The sequence below is a fragment of the Balaenoptera musculus genome, chromosome 10 (assembly GCF_009873245.2).
Source record: "Balaenoptera musculus isolate JJ_BM4_2016_0621 chromosome 10, mBalMus1.pri.v3, whole genome shotgun sequence".
In the NCBI taxonomy this organism is placed as follows: Eukaryota; Metazoa; Chordata; class Mammalia; order Artiodactyla; family Balaenopteridae; genus Balaenoptera; species Balaenoptera musculus.
In genome coordinates this window covers 34,155,863-34,168,225 of record NC_045794.1, presented here as the reverse complement: position 1 = coordinate 34,168,225, position 12,363 = coordinate 34,155,863, and the positions used below count along the sequence as shown (strand labels likewise).

Here is a 12,363-nt window from a genome sequence, read left to right as displayed (position 1 = left end):
GGTTGTGGTGAAGGAAAGCACAGCATATATTGTAAGGTGACAGACAAGGAGTCTGAGGCAGCTAATGCTCAAAAGACCCAAACTCCCTGATGTGTTTCAGGGAAGCATTTTTAAAGGCAAGGTGAGGGAGGGGAGTTGCAGGGTATGTGTTCAACTCGTGCACAATCCTCTGATTGGTTGATGGTGAGGTAAGAAGGTAGTGTCACAGGGGTTAACATTATCAATCCATCTGGGAAGATCCCACAGGGGAATAAATATAATGGAAGGCAACGGTTATTTTAGTAAGGTTTTTTTCATACAGATTTATCTCTGTGTGACTCTGTCTCTGCTGATAAGTCAGTCTCCTCTTCCTGGGCACATTCCACAAAGGAAAATTTATGCCCTCATTTTAAGCAGAGCAGAGAACTCTTCGTGTATGTGTTGATTCTCAGTTGCCTTCAGCTCAAAATAATCCTTATGCCCAAGTGGCATATTTGGGGGTGGCTTATCCTGGTCCCCTTCAAACTATCAAGAGTGAAGATATTACAACTATGGTTTCCCATTGGGTAGCTAATTTGATGAAGGCACTAAGCAACTCCTCCAGGCAGTTCGCCAGCCACCCTCCCCCATTTAATCTCTGGGTGTTCTTTCTAGGACCTGCCACTTGAAGTTTCTGCATTACAGCTTTACCAGTCTTCTTTAAATTATCCAATATTTTCAGCAGCTCTTTTAGTTTCTAGATAGAAGAGATTCTACTTGTCTGAGCCTTATGCAGGTCTCTTATGGGTGCCATCAAGTTCAAGCAATTAAGTGGTTCCCTTATTTCCAGTTTACTGGATTAAAATGTACCAACAAATCTCTGAGAAACCCTAGTGAAGGGAAAGAGTGTATCTTTTGAATCCAGTTCTTGCTGTGCTAGCTACTATCAGCAAGACCTTAAAGACCTTTCATTATGGAAACTAGATTTCAATGCATGTAGGTCACCCAGGACAGAGTTGAAGCTCAATAAACAGTAGTTCTGATGATGATAAGGATGACGATGACTGGTGGGAATATACTCCTCTGTTTTGTATAGTTTTCTTCAAAAGAACCTAGTTAATTCTCTACAGATTTCTTCCCTCCTCCTCCTCCTTTACCCCCATCCTTCTCCCTTACACATACATCAGACACAATCATACTTAAAGATCTGCAATATTCATTTACTTGGAAAAGACAACAATATCCTGGCTTAGAGAGACTCCATTAACTTCATTACATGCTAAGATTTAACACTTAAAAATCTTGGACAAAAGTCAGGTTAGATGTCTCTTCCTTCAGGCATTGGTCCCTAACGAAGTAGACCCACCAGCAACTGGTACTGAAAGGCTGTACTGATCTCTGTTGCCTATTGATTCATACCTCTTTCCTCTAGACTATAAACTCCTTTGGGGGAGAGTTAGTGTTTAGTTTAGTGTGTCTTGTATCATAGTAGGTAATTATTTCTGAAAAGATAAATGAATTAGTGTTATCTGGGATGGAAAGTAGGGAAAAATAAGGAGGTCAATTTCCCAGTCCTTATGATTTGGGGATAATAAATAGTTGGAAATTATCTGGACAAAGAGAAGTTACTTAATTTACAGTGATTAAATTGAAGCTATTTAATTAACCCTTTTCCCTTTGAAACACAAATAGCTGATATAACAGGTTCACATTCAGATGCTGTAAAGCAGAAAGATTCATTTTCTTTTTCTTCTTCTTCTTTTTTTTTTTTAATGAGAAGCCAAAGCACTGGATGATTCATATTTCTAGGAAAATATTCCTATAGGTATTTTCATCTCTGAATATACATTCACCTTTAAAAGTATGTTTTTAATAAAAAGTAAGACTGTGCATTTATTTTATGATGTTTCTTGGTGAATGATCTCCAGATTTTTTTTTTTTATTAATTCTATGTGCAGGGCCCACTCTAAGCAAACACATGTCATACGGAAGCTGGTCTTTCCTTTTCTATAACAGGTTCTAATCAATCCCAGCAATAAGCAAAGGAGATATTATGATTGTGCTATGACTGAAGAGATATCAGGATGGGATACAATGAACTTCCTGACATACTGAACTGCTAATGGAAATTCTACCATTAGACCTTCATCCTTTTGACAAGCCATTTATGTCCCTGTTACAATGCAAACAGCCTTGTCCTGGGAGGGAAATATTTATTATGTCTTTCTTAGTAAACAGCATTTTGATTGAGGGAAAGTTCAAAAAGCATGCCACAGAGTGAAAGAGGATATTTCTTATATATTCAATAAAAGGCTCATATGTAGAATGAATACATATCCTAAAAATGATTAAGAAAACAGTAGATAAGCCAACAGAAAAACAGACAAATGACTTGGATAGACATTTATAATACAGGCTGCTCTTATCATGCCCATCACAGCTTAGTAGGAAACCCTCAAAAGGATTAAACTTGTTTCTGAGTGAATAACTGAGTCCCAGAAAAAAAAAAACCAAAATAATTAGAGAAATGCAAAAATATCCAGCACTTATCAAGTTAAAATTCACACTACCTAGCATTCAATAATAATAAAAAAAAAGATTACCAAGTGTGCAAAGAAGCAGAAAAATATCCAGAATGCAGAGAAAATTAGTCAATAGAAACAGACCCCCAAATTACTCAGATGATAGAATTAGTAAAAACCAATATTAAAACTACTTTTATAACTACATTTCATGGTTATGAAGGTAGAAAAAGACATGAGTATGTTAATGAGAGATATGGAAAATAAAATAAAAATGAACAAAATAGAAATTATAAAATTCTAAACAGAAAAAATTTCAGGGAACAAAAATAAACCAGATGGAATTAACAGGAAATTAGATGTTGCAGAAGAAATAGAAAATGTGAAGATGTAGCAATAAACTGTGCAGTATTAAACACAGAAAGAAATAAGAAAAAAAAAAATAGATCATCAGTGATCTATAGGGCAACTTCAGACAGCTTAACATATGTGTAATCAGAGTCCCTGAGGGAGAAGAGAGAGAGGTAAGCCAGAAAAAATATTTAATGAAATAGTGGCCAAAATTTCTCAAATTAAATAAAAATAATGAACCCACAGTTCATGAAGTACAACAAAGTCCACCACAAGAAATATGAAGAAATAGAACCAAGACACATCAAATGACTTAAAACCAGAGACAAACAGAAAAATCTTAGAAACAGCTAAAGGAGAAAAAAAGGAACATGTACATGGGAACAAAGATATCAGTGGTTGTTCTAGGGGAAGGGGAGAAAAGGAGGGACAGAATGGAGCAGGTACAAAGGGGTATGAGGAAACTTTTAGGGGTGATGGATATGTTAATTACCTTGATCGCAATGATGGTTTCACAGGCATATACATTTATCAAAATGTATCAAATTATATATTTTAAATATGTGCAGTTTATTGTATGTCAATCATACCTTAATAAGGCTGTTCATAACTTCATAATGACATACTGCTATGGCCACAAAAATAGATAAAATCAAAAAGCAGGCAGTACCAAGTATTAGCAAAAGTGAAATTTTCACACACAGTTATGAGAGGATAATGCGATAGACAACTTTGGAAAATTCTTTGACAATGCCTCCTAAAGCTGAACTTGTACACGATGCACCAGCAGTTATATTCCTAAGTATGTAGACAGGAGAAATACCTGCATGTTTACCAAATTATATGCACAAGTAACATTGCTAGTAATAACCCGCTCTGGAAAATCTCAAAGTCGAACAAGATTAGAGTGAAGTATGGTATATTCATAAGATAGAAAACGATAAAAAAAGAAGGAAAAACTGCTAAACAACCACGTGGATGAATCTCAGAGGCATAATGTTTAGCAGTCCCAAAGAGTATATATCACATGATCCCAACCATAAAAAGTTCAAAATAGGCAAAACTAATTAGATATTAGAAGTCATGATGCGCAGGACTTCCCTGGTGGTCCAGTGGCAAAGAATCCACCTTCCAATGCAGGGGACCTGGGTTCGATCCCTGGTCGGGGAAAAGATCCCACATGCCTCAGGGCAACTAAGCCTGCTCGCCACAACTACCAAACTCGGGTGCCTCAATGAGAGAGCCCGTGTGCTGCAAACTACAGAGCCCACACGCTCTGGAGCCCGAGTGCCACAACTAGAGAAGAGAAAATCCACAGGCCACAACTAGAGAGAAGCCAGTGTGCCACAATGAAGACCTGATGCAGCCAAAAAAATAAATAAATAAATATTAAGAAAAAACGAAGTCATGTTGCGGTTCCCTTGATGGGAGGAAGTGACTGGGAGGGGACATTAGGGGGCAGTTGTGGTGCTAATAATGTTATATTTCTTGATCTGGATGCTGGTAACTCACGTGTTCATTTGTAAACATTCTTCAAGTTGTACATTTTGCATGTTTCTCTGTATATATATCATAGTTCAAAATATATATACTTTCATAAATATAGTTTGGGGTAAAAGAGAAACAATGATATATGTATAAATGTAAATATATATAAATATACAACATTGTTTATGTGAATGAAAATACATGCATACAAAAAAGTAATATACATTTATAAAAGAGCCCCAATACATTAAACATTTAAAAATTTTTGTCTATGGTTGGGAGATGAAAGAGAGTGGGGAATGGAGATAAAAAGGGGTGGAAGGAAGGAAGGAAGGATAGAAGGAAGGGATTTAACTATGGTTTGTCTCCTTATGAAAAATAATTGCTTATATTTATAAAATGCACTGCTGAGTATGAAGTCATATGTGCCAGCCATTCTTAGTTTTTTGGGCTCAAATCTATCTTTACCTAAACATCTATGCCTGCTACACTCCTCCCATCCAATCTTTTTACTAACATCCTCCCTATTAACAATAACAAAAAAAGTCAACATTAATTAATTATTTGGTGGTAAATTAGATAATAGGTATAGTTTCCAACACACTTTAAAGGAGTCCTCCAACTAAGATGGCAGTATCCCTAGAATTTCCATATATTTAATTATATCACTTGTGCTCAAAACCCATGCTTTCATACCCATTTTTAATAAAATGCTGGAGCTACCACAAGTCTCTCAACTTAGTATTTCTTTTAATAGGCAGCCCACTAATTAGGAAAACCTAAAGAGAATTTCAAATTCCTGAAGAAAGTTTAACTGTGAGCCACTTAAAATCTATAAAATGTACAATGAGAAAAAGGGCTCATAAATCCTAAATCTAAACGGAAATTTCCAAATGAGGAGAATGGAAATATTTATAACCCCTTACATCTCTAAAATATTCTTAAATGTTCAGACGTGGAAGATTTAGTTGTAATTTCTACTTTATTCTCTCCTTTCCCTACGATTCAGCTTCAGGAATGAATGGATAAAGGAGATGTAAGATTTCAGCCATGACAGAGAAGGAAATCCTGCCATGTAAGACATCATGGATGGACCTTAAGGGCATTATGCTAAATGAAACAAGTCAGACAGACAAAGACAAATAGTGTATGATCTCACATGTGGAATATTAAAACGTGAACTCATAGAAACAAGTGTAGAAATGCGGTTACGAAGGGTTAGGGGATGAGGGGTGGGGGGGATGGTGAGATGTTGGTCAAATGGTACAAACTTCCAGTTATAAGATGCATAAGTCCTGGGGATCTAATGTACAGCATGGTGACTATAATTAACAACACTGTATTATATGTTTAAGAGAATAGATCTTAAATATTCTCACCCAAAAAAGATATGATAATTATGTGGCATGATGGAGGTGTCAGAGCTAACGCTATGGTGGGAATCATTTTATAATATATAAGTGTATCAAATCAACACATTGTACACCCTAAACTTATACAATGTTGTATGTCAATTATATCTCCATAAAGCTGGAAAAAATTAGGAAAACCTAGATACAAATAGAAAAATAGATAATATGTGATACATTTATATGATGGCAGATTATACAGCCCTTAAAAAGATAAAACTGTAAAAAATAAAATATTATGAATTATCAACTAGAACAGTGAACAGGAAGCTAGAGTCAAATAATGATAGAAATTTTTGCTACTTAGAAATTCAGCTGTGAATTTTTTTATTATGAGCATCATATTAGAGTAAAAATGCTTACAAGAAGAAACTATTCGATCAAAGTTTGAAACAAGTGAGAGCAGGCTGATACACTCTGACAGAATCAGATTATGTATTACAATATCTTTAATCCCCTAAGGAAAGACAAGAAGTAATTTTAGAGTGTTTGTGCAGAGTTCAATGGGAAATTTAACTCTCTAGTAATAGATTTTTATAATGGAAAAACATTTTATTAAACTACTTGCAGTGTTTACTGCCAGGCATGTAATATATGTTTAATAGTATAAAATCAGCTTAAATTTGGGTAATACAACATTCCAGTATGTAGAAAATATAGATGTTTCTGCCTTTGAATCTAATCCCCCTGTATAGATATCTGCCATCTACTCAGGCTTTAGATGTCAAGTGTAGCTATTTCAAATTTGTTAAAATGAATGTTTACCTAGTGGTGAAGGAGATAATTTTGTCACTTTTCTTCCTTGTCACTGATAATTAAAAGCTAAACTTCTTGCAAAATGATACTTTAAAAATGACTTCCTTACCCCCACACGTAACACTTATTAATTCATCGCAGGACAATTCATAATTTTATATGAGCTCCAAACCCTAGCTGTTACAGATGTAATAACAGCATAAAAACCTATGCTTTAAGCAGTGTTTAGCAAAGCACAATTGTTCTCTCTTTGGCATTTGCTCCTTACCTTATACATCTCCCAATCCTTGGTGTGCACATTGAAAATGTCACCGTGAAGCTAATCATGTTTTCACATTTGAACCAGAAAAATCTTGTTTATATGCCTGAATCTCACATCTTCAGGAAATTTCAAACCTCAGAAAGTTCCTTAGATTTGTATTGTGTCTAGAGAAATAAGACAAAAACACATAAACTCATCCTGGTAGAAACAACTTTCTATTAGAAAGTCAGAATATTTTCTGGTAGTCTAGCAAGAATTCTTTAAAGCAAACATATTTTCCCCACATATTGCAAAAAATTATTAGACTTTGGTTAGGTTGTTCTTTTGTTGGAGTGTGATAACATATCAAGGAATTAAGGTCTCTGAAGGCAGAGCAATAAGAAAACTCATTAGTAAAGATAGATCAATACATACTGACACTCTCCTATGAGGACGTTATGAGAATGAAGATGGAAAAACAAATTTAGGATCTAACCATCAATCTCCTTCATCATTGCACATTCAGATCTAGCCAAGATGACAAGCAAAGGGCTGTGTTCATCTTCTCTTACTTCTGATGTTATGAGCATAGTTCACTTTTACGTTGTAATGTAGGGTTGAGTGCTAATTTGTTCCCTCTCTAAAGAACCTAATTTACATCATGATTATTTGTTATGCTCTAAAGATAGATAATTGTTCTCACCTTTTCCCTCCCTTAACTCAGCTTTTTAACACCTTTTCTAGAGTCTGCATATATGATTTTGTCATTGAAAAAAAAATACTCTTTCAGGAAATCGTCTATATAATTTGCAAGTTAAAGTACATAAAACATGTGTTACTATTAGAATTTATAGAATTATTTTGCCTGTATTTGACTGGCATAAATTTTGCCAACATTTATTGACATTGAATGTAGACCATCCCAGAAAAATGGCAAGTGCCCCCTTGGGTCCAGGGCATTGCACATGATAGATGCCTGCACATGCACACATACACCCTGTTGAAAAAGTTAATCACAATTGTATAAAATTACTTTCCATAATCAATTTCAAATCTCTGAAATTTTTGATTACCTATTAAACCCTCTTCCTTGCAAACTAGTAATTAGGAAAAGAAGAATGTATATACAATGTGTCATACTTTCTATTTTTAACATTCATTGAAAAACATGGCCAAACTCATTAATTTAAATGAAAGGAAAATTTCCATGCCACTGTTTATTTTCAAAAGAATTCAAAGCCTTCATTTAAATTCAGAAGACAATACAAAATGAAGTTTCACTAATTACACTCACAATTTTACTATAATTTTACTACCTTATTACCTACTTAGGATCATCTACGTGCTTTTTGTTTTCTTGTTACTTACATGAAGCCGTTTATCATGGAATATAGTTCTCCACAGTATTTGCTTTGAGACAAGGTATTACATGGGTTCCTGAGATTTAATAGTGGTAGTTTCCACATGTTTTGGGTGCATTATATTGTAAAGTTAAGAGCATAAGTTCTGAAGTAAAAATGTCAGAGTTTGAATCTTGGCTCCAATACTTATTGGCTATATAGATTTTGGGCAATATCTCTGGGCTTCCATTTCCTTATTTATAAACTAGATAAATACTGTCTAGATCAAGGTATTTTTTAAGAGGATTAAATGAGTGCATTCGTGTAAAGCACATAGAAAAATATTTAGCATATAGTAAGTTCTCAGTAAAAGTTATATTTTTATAATTTATATATAACATTACATTTTTATTAAATATAATTTTCCTATGTAGGTAGGCATTCCTATGTAGGTAAACAGTTTTTAGAGAGTTAACTTTTTATTGGGGGGAATATCTTGAACAAGAGGTGCAATGTAGGACAGTGAATGTGAACTAATAACAGAACAAAAAAAGAAAAAAGAAATCGCCAAAAAAATTCTGAAGGAGAAATGAATGGAAATCAAGAGAAATGGGGAAGGCTACAGATAAGAAGGGAGAAAAGCTACAAAAAAGACCCAGGTTGAAAGACTGAGTAGCAGAGCAAGGGACCAAAGCAGAGGGAAGGAGGAAGGCAGGGACCCCAAGAGCTGGAGCCAGAGTGGGAGGGGCACAGACCTGTGTGCACCGCAGCCCACACTGACCTGTGGGGTGGGGAGGGGTGGACCACAGCAAAGGTCTGCAGCCTGGACCAGCAGATCCAGCCGCTGCCATGCTGCAAGATCATCAAGGGGAGAGAAGTCAAGGCCCTGCACACTAAGGCTGGAGAGCAAAGTGCAGAACGAGGACCTGCCAGTCACAGCACGTGGCTTCAGCCAGGGACAATGCTATGACCTCAGGGAGCTGTTCAGAGAGGGTGGCCACAGCCCTGAGACCAACTACTTCTTCATCGGAGACTTCATGGATCATAGTTTCTATGGCACTGATACAGTCTTGCTGCTGGCATTTAAGGTTGGCCATCCTGACTGTATCACCCTGATCCCAGACAACCATGTAGCCTCCAGGTTGCCCAGGTCTATGGCTTCTCTGCTGAGTGCCGGTGCAATGTGGCTCCGTCACCATGTAGCACTACTGCTCCGAGATCTTTGACTACCTCAGCCTGTTGGCCATCACTGATGACAAGATCTTTTGTGTGCACAGGGCCTCTCCACCTCCATCTAGGCCCTGGACTAGATGCAGAAGATTGACCAAAAGCAAGACATGCCCCTTGATGGACTGTGTGTGACCTGCTCTGGTCCAACCCCCAAAACACAACAGGATCATGTGTAAGCCATGTGGGAGCGGCTACCTATTTTGCAGTGATGTGGTGACCCAGTTCCATGCAGCCAAGGACACTGACACGATCTGGGCCCACCAACTGGTGACAGGTTATGAATGGCACTTCAGTGAAACTGTGCTCACTCTTCAGTTGTCACCCAACTACTGCTACAACTGTGGGAATGTGACAGCCATCTTGGAGCTGGATGAGCATCTTCAGGAAGATTTCAGTATATTTGAGGCTGCTCCTGAGGGACATGGGGCATCCCCTTCAAGAAGCCAGTGGCTGGGCTTCCCTGGTGGCGCAGTGGTTGAGAATCTGCCTGCCAATGCAGGGGACACGGGGTCGAGCCCTGGTCTGGGAAGATCCCACATGCCGTGGAGCAACTAGGCCCGTGAGCCACAACTACTGAGCCTGCACGTCTGGAGCCTGTGCTCCGCAACAAGAGAGGCCGCGATAGTGAGAGGCCCGTGCACCGCGATGAAGAGTGGCCCCCGCTTGCCACAACTAGAGAAAGCTCTCACACAGAAACGAAGACCCAACACAGCCGAAAAATAAACAAATAAATAAATTAATTAAATAAGTTTAGAAGACTTTAAAAAAAAAAAAAGAAGCCAGTGGCTGAATACTTCCTGTGAGCCTTTGGGCCCCTGCCCCTTCCAGGCCCTCTGGCCCTCAGACCATTATTGAATGTGCCCTCTTCACCAGCTGGAGGCTGGGTATAGCACTCCTTTCAAGGGAGCACTTCAAGGACGAAGATTTTCTCTGGAGGGCCTCAGAGCCTCAGCTCCAGGCTCCTCCTCTCCCTTCTCCCAACTGGAACCATGAAGTTTCCACTAACGTTTTTGTTTTTCTTTCTTTCCTTTTTTGTTTGTTTTTAGACCAAAGTTTTGAGAAAAACGTGTTGATTGATTAAATTAAAAACAGACAATTTAAAGGAAAATATTAGGTAAATAATAGCTCAGGAGTTATTTAGATATAGAAAATCATAAAAATGTGGCTCTGATGATTACAGTTTAGAAAACACCCTTCTATTCCATACTTCTTTCTTTTTTTATTTTTTAAATTAATTAATTATTATTTTTTAAATTTTTGGCTGTGTTGGGTCTTCATTTCTGTGTGAGGGCTTTCTCTAGTTGTGGCAAGCGGGGGCCACTCTTCATCGCGGTGCGCGGGCCTCTCACTATCGCGGCCTCTCTTGTTGCGGAGCACAGGCTCCAGACGTGCAGGCTCAGTAGTTGTGGCTCATGGGCCTAGTTGCTCCGCAGCATGTGGGATCTTCCCAGACCAGGGCTCGACCCCGTGTCCCCTGCATTAGCAGGCAGATTCTCAACCACTGCGCCACCAGGGAAGCCCCCATACTTCTTTCTGATCAGGGTCCCTGCTTTAAGTTTCCCTAGCATATAATTTATTCTAGAGTTATTTCTGGTAACCTATGTTATTATATCTCAATCAGTCTATCAGGTGGGTTTATTTAACATTTAGGTCACATTAGGGATAAAAATTTCAATTATCAACTTCATGATAAACCCTGGTAAGAAGGGGTGCCTGTTACGAGAGATGAAATAAGAGGATCTATACAGTGCTTACATCTACTTACTCGTTCTCATCTTTGCAGCTCATGAAAATGTGCGTGCAATTAAAGAATGAATGATCTCCTTACTTTTGGTACATGTGTGATGTTTGAGTATACAGTTTTATAGATGACTCTGCTTATATGGTGCAGTGTTGAAGTATTTCAGAGCCCCTTCATGAGCAACAAGTTAGTTTCCAACAGCCTATTTTTAAAATCACAAGTGTAACATCAAGATTCTTCTTAAGGTAACTTCAGTACTCAAATCCAATATTCATATCCACCTGCATCCTTTCTCAAAATATAGTTTTTCTAGGCTGGGAGGCTTTGTAACTGCAACAATGTCTTTTAACTCAAGTGGGGGAATCAATGAAATTCTGCTCTGGAGCATACACCGTGGCATACTGGAATTCAGTTTCTGACCTAATTAAGCTCTGAAGCTGGCGGCTGAAGTTTGCACTGCTTTACTGTGATGTTCACTAGTTTGCAGACCTTTGAGATCTATGCTAGAGAATAATTGCATAAAAAATAAGAGAAAGACCATATCCTTTCCAAAAAAGAGTTTACCAAGGCTGGCAGGGTGACATGCATATAAATGTTGTAGAAATTGTGTGTACATAGAGAATCCTATGCTTAGGTTATGGATTCAAGAGGAAAATTCTTTATTACTCTACACAAATATAAAGACAATTCTGAGAAAGGACAGCCAGCATAAACCAAAGGAAAGAACAAGAGCCTTGGAATAACACAACCCTAGGCTCACATCTTAACTGGAATTTTAATTTTTCCTAGGATCCTTGTTTTTTCTTCTTTTACAACAAGCACTTGATAGAGATAAACTATTACATCTCTGCTTACCCAGAGTGCTGTACGGCATTTCCTCTACTCTCTTATTAGGGCCAGGACAGCTCTGTAAGGCTCTAGGGTTTGTGGAAGGGATTCAGTTCCAACTTCTGCCTCCACATGTTAGAAGAACCATTTCCTACGCCCTTTTGGATGTTAAAACTCTAGTGCCCAAGATGTAGAGGAGATCCCAACTCTCCTGGAAGCAGGTAAAATGTAAATGTCCTTACCCTTTTGGTTCAGATGTTTTTTTACTTGGCTTCTTCTTTTTGAATTAAACCATGTAATTTAAATGTTTTTCATTTAAATATTTTATTCTACTGATTTTTTTTAAAGTGTTGCGGTAAAAAGCAGAGCATCTGATTAGCTTAGTTTGCCATACTGACAAGCATCTCTGTAAGAGATAGTTTGAGGTCTCTATATTTATAGGTGTATACCTCTGCTTTTAGAATGTTACTGCTGTCTTGTGGTAAGCCTGAAATATACA

The 12,363-nt window shown here is 37.6% G+C and overlaps 1 pseudogene; it reads left to right on the top strand.

Moving 5' to 3' along the window:
- The first annotated feature begins 3,581 nt into the window (after nucleotides 1-3,581).
- On the top strand, nucleotides 3,582-12,058 carry LOC118902753 (annotated as a pseudogene).
- The last annotated feature ends 305 nt before the right edge of the window (nucleotides 12,059-12,363 follow it).